The sequence below is a fragment of the Lactuca serriola genome, chromosome 3 (assembly GCF_051521515.1).
Source record: "Lactuca serriola cultivar US96UC23 chromosome 3, Lser_US96UC23_V15, whole genome shotgun sequence".
Lineage (NCBI taxonomy): Eukaryota > Viridiplantae > Streptophyta > Magnoliopsida > Asterales > Asteraceae > Lactuca > Lactuca serriola.
In genome coordinates, this window is record NC_136410.1 from 211,139,515 (window position 1) to 211,153,091 (window position 13,577).

Below are 13,577 nucleotides of genomic sequence, written 5' to 3' on the forward strand. Positions count from 1 at the left end.
TAAAATCCATATATATTCTTAGCTTTGTCTTCCACGCCTTCCAAAACAACGTCATCCTAAAATCAAAACCACTCTTGGATTTCTTCATAATCTAGAAATCAAAACCCATCAAAATAAAATAGAAACCATAGCAATCTGATGTATCACTCCAATTCAATATATAAATCAAACAAAGAGCTTGAAACACGTGAATTAAGCTGATATACCTTAGTAAAATCACGCTTGAGCTTGTTAACTATTTTTAGAATTTCGTATCTTATCTCCGTACCTTTTGACAAGATTTAAATCAATAACTGATGGCAAACAACAAAATTTTGAAATACCCAGTTCAAAAATCGAACAGAAAACAATTCATATTAACAACTCATATAACCAATGAAAATCTTCAATGTGGCATCTTGTCAAAACACCTTGTGTACAGTAATAAAATGCTATCTTGACATCATAGTGTCAATGCAAGATTGTAAATTAGTCAAAATAAGGTAAAGAGAGAATAATAATTAGATAAAGAACAACAAATTTGCAATAAATTTTACCTTTTTCAACCTAAAAACCACCATCATCCTCATCTATTAAACTTAAAAGATTAGACTATGTAAAAAGTTGAAAGATTGAAAATATGTAAAAAACAATCACTGCAAAGTTGAATAATTTTTTTTTACAATGATGAAAGAACGACATGTCTCCAACTGAGACTAACAAATTTACAAGTAATAATACTAAAAATGAAAGACGTGACTCTAACGCGCCGAATTCTACAAATGCTAGTCCTACACTCTGATTATGTGGGAGAGTTACCAAGGACATGTCTCCAACTGAGACTAACAAATTTACAAGTAATAATACTGAAAATTCTTTTTATGATTTGCATGAATCCTTTATAAAATAATACATTTTACTACATGATTCGCAGGTTTGTTACCCTAATTTTGAAAACTGTTTCTACGAGTTGATTTCTTAATCTTTTGGTAAAAACTGTTTTTCATCATAAACGCATTCTATAAATATAATTATTTTAAACAAAATAATATACTTTAAGCAAAAGTTTCCTTGTACTTTTGCTTGTATTCCCCCCCTCCCCCACTGAAAACATGAAAAACTCGAAAAAGCATAGGTGTATGAACTCACCTCGGGCGATTCGAATGAAAGATTGATACGGAATGCAGGATGTTCAAGTGAAGCCTAATGACACATAAAGGAGTCAAAGGAAGGTATTTCCTTACTAAATGTGACGGAGAACCACTCTAAGAAATTAGGACAACTCACACTAAGTGCTAGGACCTTAAAGGATTGCATGAGGGAGGTATATAGCCACCTTAAAGGTGTGTACAACCATGGGTTTCCGTCCATACACTCATGATGGAAGGTACTTTTGAGGTGTTTTAAAGGTCCATACTTGCATCCATGAATTGTTCTAGGTCCATACTTAGTTGTAGTACAAGCTTATGGTCTTAGAAATGGGTTTGTGGTCCTAGGGTGTGTGTGTGGTCGCACACGGGAGTGTGTTGTCGCACACAAGGAGTGTGCTGCCGCACAAGGGTGCATGCAGTCGTACACCCCACTGGATAATGTCCAAAAAGCCAATTCTAAGGTGTAGGAAAGCTAGGTTTATGTCCCACTCGAATATGGAAGTCCAACACTCACTTTGGAGGGTCTTTTAGGAGTGTGAGGCCACCTTATGTGGGTGTGCGGCCGCACTCCTTCAAATAGATGAAGAACATGACAGGACTCAATGATCTTAGGCTTAGATTAAGTGGTTTTTCAAGCACAACAAGCTAATGGATGGATTACTCACGTTTTTTAAGCCCTGGGGAGGGTTTCTGGTTGAAGAGTATTGAGAGAAAAGGTGTTGTGTGCTGCTAGGATGTTAAAGGAATGGAAGGAAACGGGTCTACCCTTTATATAGGGGTGAGTGTGTGGTCATGAGGTGTGTGTATGGCCGTACACCCATGTATGCGGCTACATACTCCTCAAAATGGGGTGTATGGCCGAATTTCACCCCTATAGGACTAGCTAACTCATTCCTAATCTCGACCTTGGTTGCACTCATGCTTAGAATGCTATAACGAACCCTTAATCAGTGCTAGGAGTTAACAGAAACAATATTAACTTAGATTAACTGAGTAGATGTACCAGGTAGAAGTTTCGGGTTGTCACAATACATATATATATATATATATATATATATATATACACTACAAGAAAAATCATAAATAGCTACGGAAAGTTACTATAGAATCAAAATCCGTTGCTATTTTACTACAGAATATGCTACGAAACGACTTGTCGTAGCTATTTTGCTACATTAATGGTTACGAAATTGCATTATGTAGCTAAATCTTAAGTAGCTACGTAAAATTGTTACAGAATCTAAATGTATAGTTATTTTACTACGGAATATGTTACAAAATGGTTGGTTGTAACTAATTTGCTACGGAAATGGCTACGGAATTGCATTCCGTAGCTAAATCTTGAATACTTGCTACGGAATTAAAATTCGTAGCTAGTTTACTACAAATAATGCTACAAATTTTTGGTTATAGCTAGTTCTCTATTAAACTTGTTACAAAATTCATGTGTGTAGCTAGTTGGCTACATAATTGGCTACAAAATAAAAATGCGTAGCTAGTTAGCTATGGAATTGAGATCTGTAGCTATTCTGCTAGGAAAATTTGCTACAAAATAAAATTTTGTATTAATCTATTATGGAACTTGTTACAAAAAGGTGAATTTGCAAAATAGCTACGACATCAAAATCCATAGGTATTTGGCTACGGAAAATTCCGTAGTCAAGTAGTTACGAAATATGTTTCCGTAGCAAAATATATAAGATTATTGAAAAAAATATATCAAAAATACACAATTATCTTTGAAAACTCAACAACAAAATAAGATATTATTTTTAATTGTTTTGAAAATTTAATTATAAAATAATTTCTACATTATAAATATTATAATATTCTGTAATTTGCCACTTTGCATAAACTGTAGGGATTCGAATAGAAAATTCTGCATATTTCACAAAACTTTACTCCTATTGCGAAAGTGGGTAGTAACTGCCAAAACACTGAAACTGTAAGGACCATATGCGAATTTGTTACTAGGTGCGAATGAACAAACCACACAGCAGTAGCAAAGCAAAACAACAACAACCCTGATCATAGATGCGAACTCAATTTTGACCCGATCGTCCCCAAGGCATTTAACGTCCCTGCTGCAAACAGCCAAAATCAGTCGAACCATATTTGACTCCAAAAAGTCAACTCCAAATCAAATTCATCAATTCGTTCATCAGGTGAACCAGTCAGCTAATAAAAAAAGGCAAACCCCCCTGCGCAACTGTTGAGATCCTCACAAGGTTTTCATTGTTAGTAATAAATATTTTCATTGTTACTCAGGTGTGTGATTTTTTTTTGCTGCCTTTGATTCATTGATGTCTCCATAATGAGACCCCCTGCAACTATTGCAATCTGATATGCTAAATGTCATTAATTTGTTATGTTTTACTATGTTTTTACTTCTCATACTCTCTAATTTGTTATGCTTGACTATGTTCCCATAAACTCATCATTTTTTGAGAATAAGTGTTCTTGGAGTAGAATTCTTTGGTTCCATTTAATAACTCAGATTGTAGGATTTCCCTGATACAGATTTAAATGTTATAGATTAAAAAGTTTTTGAAAGATTTGATAAAATGATGTGTGTGTGTGTGTGTGAGAGAGAGAGAGAGAGAGAGAATACCTGGTTGTTGGGCGAGATGAAGGGTGAGGATGAAGGAGCCAAAGACAGAAGGCAGATTCTTGTGGATTTTGAGATGAAGAGTGGAAGGATCTGGTATTGTAAATATGACATTGCTGCAGAATGCATCTCTAATGATGCAAATGAGGAGAGTAACTGGAGGGTAAAAGGGTAAATTAGTATAAGATCATAAACATCTTCGTTTCACTGAAGCTACATTATGAAATACTTAAACACATGTCAAATATTTAAGAAAGTAGCTTTGAAACAGAACCTTTTAAAATGGTTTTTAATGCAAGTAACAAATATTGCTATGATAATAAGAGTATATAAGAATGAAAGAGAATAGCCTTGTCACCTCAAATAAGAGAATACCAAGGTTGTAGATATTTGCTGATAATGATTCCATTCCATAGAGCTCCTCTAGACAAGCATACCATTTTTTTTCAAGTTCAATAGTTACAGAGTGTAACTCTCTCCCTTGTTGAATATGTTTGCTGTTACTTTGAGAACTATTTAGTAATTTGACAACAAGGGTAGAGTTGGAAATATGAAAAAGAGACAAAGAAATGAACTTATTAGTAATTATTAGTAATGAAAGTTGGTGAATAAGCATATAATCTAGAAAGCATGTTATAAGTTATAACCTCTAGGTTTTCTCTTTCTTTATCAGCTAACTTAACCATCTGCACCTCATTTGGTGACAACAAAAGGGCAATTTAATAATTTTCAAGTTTAATAGAAAAAAATGAAAGTATGGTGCTATATTACACACTTTTTTTAGAGTAGGTTGTTCTATCTTGACGAGGATATGGATTTAAATACTTGTTTAATGAAAATCTACTATGTTATTTTCCTAGATTAATATTTTCATTTCAAGCAATAAGGTTAGTAAGTTTGTTTCCTAATCTTTTATTACTCTTCGATTACGACTAGTTTTTGATATTTGTGTGCAGATATAATAAAATGAGCAATAGAAATAGAAATTGGATGTATGAACGACTTGATGATCGGTCAAAGGAATGGAATCGGTCAAAGGAATGGAATCGGTCAAAGGAATTGGAATTTGAAGAAATTGAAATGTGTCACGTGTTTGGTTAGAAGAGTTTGTAAGGAGAATGGAATTGAATTCAACTCCATTCGTTTACCAACCAAACACCTCAAGGAATGGAATCTCACATTCCAACTCCAGAGGAACACCTTCAACAATTTTGCTATTGTATGTTGCAGCAACTTTTTGAATAGCTTCTGTTACATCTTGATTCTGAAATAACAAAAAATATGGAAAATGAGTATTATATGGATAATTGGGATGGGTTCTTATAAATAAAGTAGAGAATGAAAAAAAAATCTATCAGAGTAACTATGACAAAAAGCAACACATGGAATGTTATCCCATAGCTTTTGAAAAGTATTTCATCATTTAGATTTAAAAAATAAATAATTACATCACCTGTTCAGATATTACTGACTAAATTAACAACTTAGCCTTGTTAACATTTTCACATGGACCAAATATATTCACTACTCTCTCCCATTCCCAAACACCAGGAAAAGAACCTATATATAAACAGATTCAGAGAAAAGAAGGCTTCAGACAAGTAATGACCAAAATGCCCTTCTTGTTTTATGTCCAGTATAGTATATATTTCTCACCTTGTGGAGGTGGATTTTGATGTGGTCCATACAAATTGCTTGTGGCATCAGAATTACTGGATAACACAAACTACGGATAATGGAAACATTGGTCAGAAAGACGAAAGTTTTTTTTTTTTTTTTTGCAAAATCAAGGGAGTTTAATTACCTTTAGAACATTCTCTAGGATGAGTTCTTCAGTAAGTTTAACTTCATCAACAGTACCCACCAAGTCCATAAATGAATGATTCAGAAGATTGGATTCTGAGATTATGTGAATGTCCTTCATCCCTTCGAAATCTTTGTCAATGAATTTGACAAGCTGTAAATAGAATTTTTAGAATGAGAATGAAAACTTGAGTTCCGTATTTGTAACAGATGGAATGTGTGGTGTTATATACGTACTTCTTTATTACGAATCCGATACACTTTCCTATCAAGTTTTTCACCTGAAGCAATTGCCTCAGCTAGTTGCTGAGCTTTCCCATATTCTTCTGATAACCATGAGAAAATACTTGATAAAGAATGTATGTTAATCAAACAAATAATAAATGAAATAAATCTACGCATACGGATTATTTTCAAGAATAGATTATAGAACATAAATTTCTTGGAAAACATCATTGATTACAACATTCTTGGTGAGGATATCAACTACATAGATCATATAAATCGGATTACTGATACAAAAAACAACGAGAATCTCCTACAGATACAGATTAGTGTCAACAAAAACAATACAATAGAGAATTCTCTTGAAAATTAAACAAAAGTCTTCATATACATATGAAAAAAACAAAGTCTTCATATACATATGAAAATTAAACAAAAGTCCTCATATACATATGAAAAAAACAAAAGTCTTCATCTACATATCAAAAAAACAAATAGAGAACTCGCAAAATTTTCTTTTTCTGGATTTGGATCCATTTTCTTGCTTCATTTGAGAGTTGAGAAGTAGAAAAGGAACAATGATAGATTTAAAAAATACAATCAAACAAAATGAATAGACACAGATTAAGCCACAAGAGACAGTCAACCAAATGAGTGGATGAACCGAAAGGAATCCAAGATTAAGCCAGAGTTTATATAGGAAACAGGGAAAAGAGGAAATCAAGAAAAAAGTGATCACCACTTAACAAGCTTCTGATAACAACTCAAACATGTAGAAAAAACGGTGTATTTTTCATTCTTTTACAAAAAACGGTTTTCATTTTATAACAAAGTGATAACCACAGGGACCATAACTGTAATTTACTCATATTTTCAATCGCCGATCTCATTCCTCATTCCCCAAACTGTTTATCTCGATCGTCTTCATCATCATCTGATTTGCTTTGTTCGTTCGCCGCTGCTCCGTCAACCGGTCGATTTTTCTCGATCGTCTTCATCCCTACCCGGTAACATTCTTCTTTCTTCATTCCTCATTTGCTTATTTTTCTCGATTTTTCTCTTTAACACGTTAAATTCACGAAGAATTTGATCATCGCTGAGAAGTTCGTTTCCGCTTCTCTCTCCAATTCATCTTTATGTATAAAATTTTCGAAAATTCAGAGTGTCAATTGTATAGACAGATTTCTCAGAACGTAGCTTCAATTGTATCTTTTGCTTCTTGTTTTCCCAAACCTAGTTTAGTTGACTTTTTATTTAATTTGGACTTTTCAATTTCCTTTTCGCGCCTCTAAAGTGCACCTTCTTTGATCATTTTACCAAATATTGTTTGAATTGAAACTGAGGCCTTGACCTAAACCTGGCATGCTGTTCAAGAATAAGTTGATCATGTTCACACCTGATTGAAGTTGTTGGCCCAGTATCAGCATCACATGGAGAGTCAATGTTTTTTCTTCTTATCCATTGACTCAACCTAATACTCAAAACACCCAAGAATTTTTCTCTAATGAGAAGTGTGTTAAAAGCCTAGGAATTTTTCTCCATTGCATACAAAACAAGAATCAGGTATGTTCAAGGAACTGATAAAAAAAGCTAAAGTTGCAAAAAAAAGTAAACTATATGAAATAAGGGAAAGAGAAAGATATCTGGGAATCTTGAAGCAAGTAGAGTAGACACAGGGTGTTAGTTGACATCCTTGAGCCTCTTAATTAAAGAGTCTAGGGATTTTTTCTTTGGATTTTGCTTGTAGCCTCTTGATCCAAAAGTTCCAAACAGTCGCTCAGAAGGATCCTTTAGTTTCTCTGAAATGATCCCTACTTTTCTGTAATCCAAAGCCGATTAGTAGCTTCTTCTTCAGATGCAAGAGAAGCTTGGTTTTCATCAAATGATTCCAATAATTTTATATCTAGATCAATCCCCATCACAACATTCAAACTGAACCTTTTCACAACCAACTAAAAAGTTAACAATTGTTTCTGAGATGTAATATCTGTTGTGCAGTGGAAAGAAGTGTCTCCAGAAAGATGATCAGCTCATTCACATATTCGTTGTCACTTTTTCATTTACCAGAGTATTAGGTTCAGAGGGGCAAGATTGTCCAGGTGGGTGAGGTTTATCACCAAAAGGGTGTTGACCCATGTCCGAGACAATTTCATCATCAAATTCCCACCATACCCCTGTGTCTTGATCTTTAATATGGGCTACATAGTGGCCACTATTTACAGCTACACCCTTGTGAATCAAAACTGCTGATAAATCATATATCAATTCTCCCATGTCAACATGTCCAGGGAAACAAAATGCAGAGGTTATCTTTTTCTTTGTTGTAGTCTATGAAAAAGCATATAAGAAGGTCAATATGGTAATTGAGATTTGTTTGGTTACAAGATTATAAAGAATGTTCTTACAAAAGTATTGATTGTCCCCTTGAAGCTCTTCAACAGAAAGATAGTCATCTAAATTTTCATCCAAACTCTTCAAACCCTTGACATTTAACTCCACTCCATAAAAGTCTTCAACATTTGACGAGGCTTCTGATTGGTTCCCACATTTTAAACACCTAGGTCACCAAATAAAGTGATGACAACGGATAAAATTCTACTGTTGGCATCTCAATTATATGAAATATCTTTATAATCAGCATTCATAATATATCAATTAATGATTTTTCTTGTTGGATAATGCAGGAGCCAGAATCGATTGATTGGGAGTACTACAGGAAAGGTCTTTCTTACCAAAAAACAAACATGCATACACTTTTATACCAACAAACCTATTGATTGGTAGTAATTTTAATTGCAGTTTTTGTGCAACCATAGAAATCATTCCATTAGGGTTCCAATTTTTATTGTTTTTCTAACTTTATTTTAGATAAAATTCAAAATATTTTATAGATAATTTTGAATTTTTGGTCCTATATCTTTTTTGTGTATTAACAATCTTGTTTAAAATCATTTGAGTAATGGCCTCATTTTGTGTATACTATCTAGACACCCCTTTTTCCCTTCCTAACATTCCTTTAAACTATGTTATAATGTGCTAAGTTGGTGAAGGGTAAAACGGTCATTTATCATACTCAAATAGTCTTTATGTATGCAATATATTTTTTTTAAATTTGAATTTTTTAAAAAGTAGTATGCTTAAACTTTTAAAAAGGGTAAAACAATCACTCTACATTGTAGATTCCAACCTAATATGATGTTCAAATTCCTTTTGTCAGGTATATACTAGATAACAAGTTTCACCTAACAACATTTCTTGAAGATGACACCAAATCTAATGGATATTCTTCAAAAGAATTGTCATGGCTTCCTAATATGGTTAAAGATTTTGTTCTTCCTGCTAGCTTCCCTGGTTTGTTCCTTTTCATTTTCACCTCATATGGTATCTCTAATATTTTTCTTCTCTAATTGTTTTTTTTTTCAAAATCAGGATCTGTTTAAGATGATTACTTGGAATACATGTTGTTACAGTTTCCAACCAATGTCACTGGATGGATTTGTCACACATTGGTCACTTCAAGTCTTCTAAAGGCATGTCAATCTAACTCAAGCCAGTACTTCTGATTGGGTATCAATCTAACTTGCTACCTTTTTTCTAATTCTTTTTATTAGCAAACAAACATTTTGATTCCCTAATCTAATTTCCTCTACTTCTTATTCCCTTTGTTTTTCATTTCAGTCATCTCTTTTTATTCTTTTGTAATTATCATGATCTGTTTGTTCTATGTCATTGTCTAGTACTTAAGGTTGAATCATAGATTTTGTAAAGGATAGAATATAGAATTATAGATTATAATGTTCTTTGATTATCGTTCTTTTTATAAAACTCTGTGAATTTATATAATACAGGTAGTTGGTTTAGACTATTCTTCTGGAACCACAGCTGTAGCTTCTGCTGCTGCCATCAGGTGATTTTCTATATAACTTGATACTACTATAATAGTATAATTGCAAGAATTTCTTTTTAGGGTTAAAGATATGATTATATAACTCTAACATATTTACTAAAAACATGTAGATGGGTGTCAAAAGATGGAATTGGTGCCATTGGACATTTTTTCATTGGTAGGTTTTCTTCAAAATCTCATAAATGGATACAAAAACATCAAGTTTTTGCATTAACCATGATGGATTTGCCTTTCACAGGTGGAAGATTTGGGAATCTTTTTGATGATGATCCAAAACAATGGCGCATGTATGCAGACTTCATTGGAAGTGCTGGAAGGTGACTTTTCTGTTATCCACTTAATACCAAGTTTTTTTTAAAAAAAAATTAAATTAATTTTTTCCCCTGTGTTTTAATGTGATATGCAACATCTTTGATCTCACTACACCTCTCTATCCTGCATATTTCCTCCCACTAGCATCTTTAGGGAATCTTGCAAAGGTATACAAATTTACAAGATTGATCGAATAACAAAACCATTAAAAGTTAAAAAATAATATTCATTTTCTTTGTTGTGTGCTTTAAAATTTTTAGATATTCATTTGATTGATATTTTTAGTAAAGGATCTTCTGAAATGCATCGCGAACAATACGAGGATAGTAATGCCGAGACAAAAGTCAAGATTGAGAATTTGAAAAAGTTAGTTGAGACACAACGCGAACAATATGAGGATATTCAACAAAAATATGAGGATGTTCAGCAAAAATATGAGGATGCTCAGAAAAAAAATGTGGAGTTTCAGCAGAAAAATGTGGATGTTCAAGCAAAGTTTGAATAACTTAGCACAAGCAATGAATGTCATTAACACATTGAGTGGGCAAGTCAAAACTTTTATTAAGCAATGATAGAATATTATGTATCGAATAATGTTTTACGTTAAATTTGTAGCGACTTTTAATTTTGAAATATGTATCTTTTGATGTATTGGATATTTCTTTTAGTTTCTATAGAAATACTTTGTTATTTTTGGTTTTATATTAATTGTATTTTTGTAAATTGATATAATAAGTCAAATTAAATAACCGAATTTTATAGAAAAAATGGTATTGAATGATTGTTATGGAATTGACTACAAAAAAGTTGTTACGGAATTTGCTACGAAATGAATGGTTACGGAATTTGTTACGGAACGAATAGCTACAAAATTTGCTACGGAACAATTAGTTACAGAATTTGTTATGAACCAAATGGCTACAGAATTTGCTACGGAACAATTAGCTACGGAATTTGCTATGGACCAAATGGCTATGGAATTTGCTACGGACAAAATGGCCACGGAATTTGCTACGGACCAAATGGCTACGGAATTTGCTATGGACCAAATGGCTACAGAATTAGCTACGGAATAAAATAGATACAGAATTTGCTACAGAACTCATTGTTACGGAATTGAGATGGAAGTGTGCTGTAGTTGAAATGCTACGGATAGACGTCGTAGCAACGGCCATAGCAAAATTGCTACGAAACTATAATTTTGTAGTTAAACATTTTGCTACAAGAAATCTTACTATGGAATCTCATTGGCAAATTCCGTAGCAACTTTCGTAGTTATTTAGGTTTAGCTACGGAATTACATCATTTTGCTACGAAATTTTTCCGTAGTTAAATCGAAATTTTCTTGTATATATATATATATATATATATATATATATATATATATATATAGTTAGGTTCATATGAGAAAACCTAATTTTATTAGACTGTGAGACGCAATCCTAGCCACTCATTTAGTAGATAAAAAACATTTTTAAAATGCAAAATAATTGAAAATTTTTGATTTTTTTTTTCAAATATTATTTTCGGAATTTATATTTTCCAATGAAAAAATAAAAAAATACCAAAAAAATAAATAAATAAATACATTTTTTTACTTATTCTAGTAGAATATTGGAATATTCTACATATCTGACAAATCTAGTACAATATTCTAGTAGAATATTAGAATATTCTACATATCTAAAAAATCACATTAGAACATTTACAATGTAATGTTCTATTAGAATATTTAATGTATTTTAAAAAAAAAAACGGTAATTTTTTTATATTTTTTTTATCATATTTTTATTTATTTTTTTATTTTTTTAGGTAATTAAAGTTCTGAAAATAATAATTACAAAAAGGATTTTCGGATTTTTCTTTTTATTTTGCATCTTAAAAATATTTTTAGATTTGGTCTCACGGTCTCACAAAATTAGCATGGTCTCAAGTGAACATGAGCCTATATATATATATATATATATATATATATATATAATGAAAAAAGCAAAAAATTAAAAATAAATAAACATATGAAAAACTACATAAACTAAAATTATGTCTTTGGTTGTCAGATGCGTGTGCTAAACGGGTTGGTTATAACAAAATGTTAAATACAAAAAGGTTTAAACTTTAAGTTTATTTGAAATAGAAATTGAAATTTCAAATTTCAAGTTTCAAATTAATATAGTAAGTATGGTACATTTAATTTATGAAACTAAATTAATAATATATTGCAAAATGAAAAATAAAGTAAATATCACGTGAAAAATAAATATCTTAAAAATTATGACAAAATAATATATGGCTAATTGAATGCGAGAACAATATATGCAAGGATATATATATATATATATATATATATATATATATATATATATATATATATATATATATATATATATATATATACATACACACTAGTGGTCGACCCGCGCGATGCGGCGACGGCGAATAGTTTTTTTCGGAAAATAGTTTGCAATCAGAAGTTAGTTTTTGATTTCTCAGTTCTTTTGGTTTCAATCCGATTCAGGTCGGTTCTTCTTTCGGTACCGAACACTTATTAGATAGCATATGTTATATTAGAATCGAACCATTAGTTGTATTTGGTCTAATTCTCAATTCCCCATTCGTTCCTTAATTGGTTTTCGATTATATCGGTTTCGGTCCGTTTTTTAAACCGGTTACATCCATGTTACAATGAACATGTCTTGTATAGATAAATATTAATTATTATAAAAATATATGCAACATTTTTGTTTTGAATTAAAAAATAAATATACATATTTTTTTTGCTTAATAAATATAATAAGTCTACATTTCAATGTGTTTAATTAAGAAATTTGTGAAAATAAGATTGTATTTTGTTTTTCTTTAAGACTCAGTTATTCATATGTTTCAATAAACATTTAGAAATAACTAAATATAAAAAAAATGTTTTAAATGTATAAGGAGATCATATTAGAGTTTTTGAAAACTAATATGTATAAAAAGTTTCAAACTATCATATTTAATTATGTTTACCAAATGTATATGAAAATTGAAAATCAAATTAGATGCATAATTATTTGAAACCATATACACGTTTTCCTTATTTTGTTAGATGCAATTAATAAAAAGTATTTCAATAAAATCATACGTAATATCACATAATATGAATTTAACATTTTCAACTCTAAAAAAGTTAGAAACTTTGAAATCAATTTTTTTTTTTTTTTTTTTTTTATCAAATATGAGTTTATGTTACACCTCTATATAAACAACTGTTTACTTATTTATGTTTTATACCAATTTAAGTCCCAATATTTCCATAATATTTTTTGAAGTTCCAATATTTCCATAATACAATATTTTTTAGAGTAGGTTCAATTGATAATAGCCTAGTCTAATTTTCTTGTTTCAATGTGTGTCAGCCAAGTTAGATGGCTATATATACAAACCCGATGTTGCTAAATTGACACCCCTTACATACCCTATAAATATTTTTATTAAAAGTCAACCTATAATAAACTATTTATAATTTACTTTTTCAAAAAACAATGTAAATTTAACCAATAAAAAAAATCTTAAAAATTAAATAAGATGTCTTTTTAGTCAACCCCATACAAAC

The 13,577-nt window shown here is 31.1% G+C and overlaps 1 long non-coding RNA gene across 7 annotated transcripts; it reads left to right on the plus strand.

The window, feature by feature from the left end:
- The first annotated feature begins 6,468 nt into the window (after window positions 1–6,468).
- LOC145093568 (uncharacterized) lies at window positions 6,469–10,687 on the plus strand. Of its 7 annotated transcripts, none has more exons than XR_013702939.1 (9): window positions 6,488–6,773; window positions 8,451–8,546; window positions 8,984–9,083; window positions 9,196–9,333; window positions 9,615–9,673; window positions 9,784–9,830; window positions 9,912–9,990; window positions 10,130–10,152; window positions 10,271–10,687. It is a non-coding gene; the product is annotated as an uncharacterized LOC145093568 (long non-coding RNA). The 7 variants fall into 7 exon arrangements; XR_013702934.1 differs by having other exon boundaries at window positions 6,492–6,773; window positions 8,984–9,117; XR_013702935.1 differs by having other exon boundaries at window positions 6,495–6,773; window positions 8,451–8,487; window positions 8,984–9,117.
- Window positions 10,688–13,577: the final 2,890 nt, after the last annotated feature.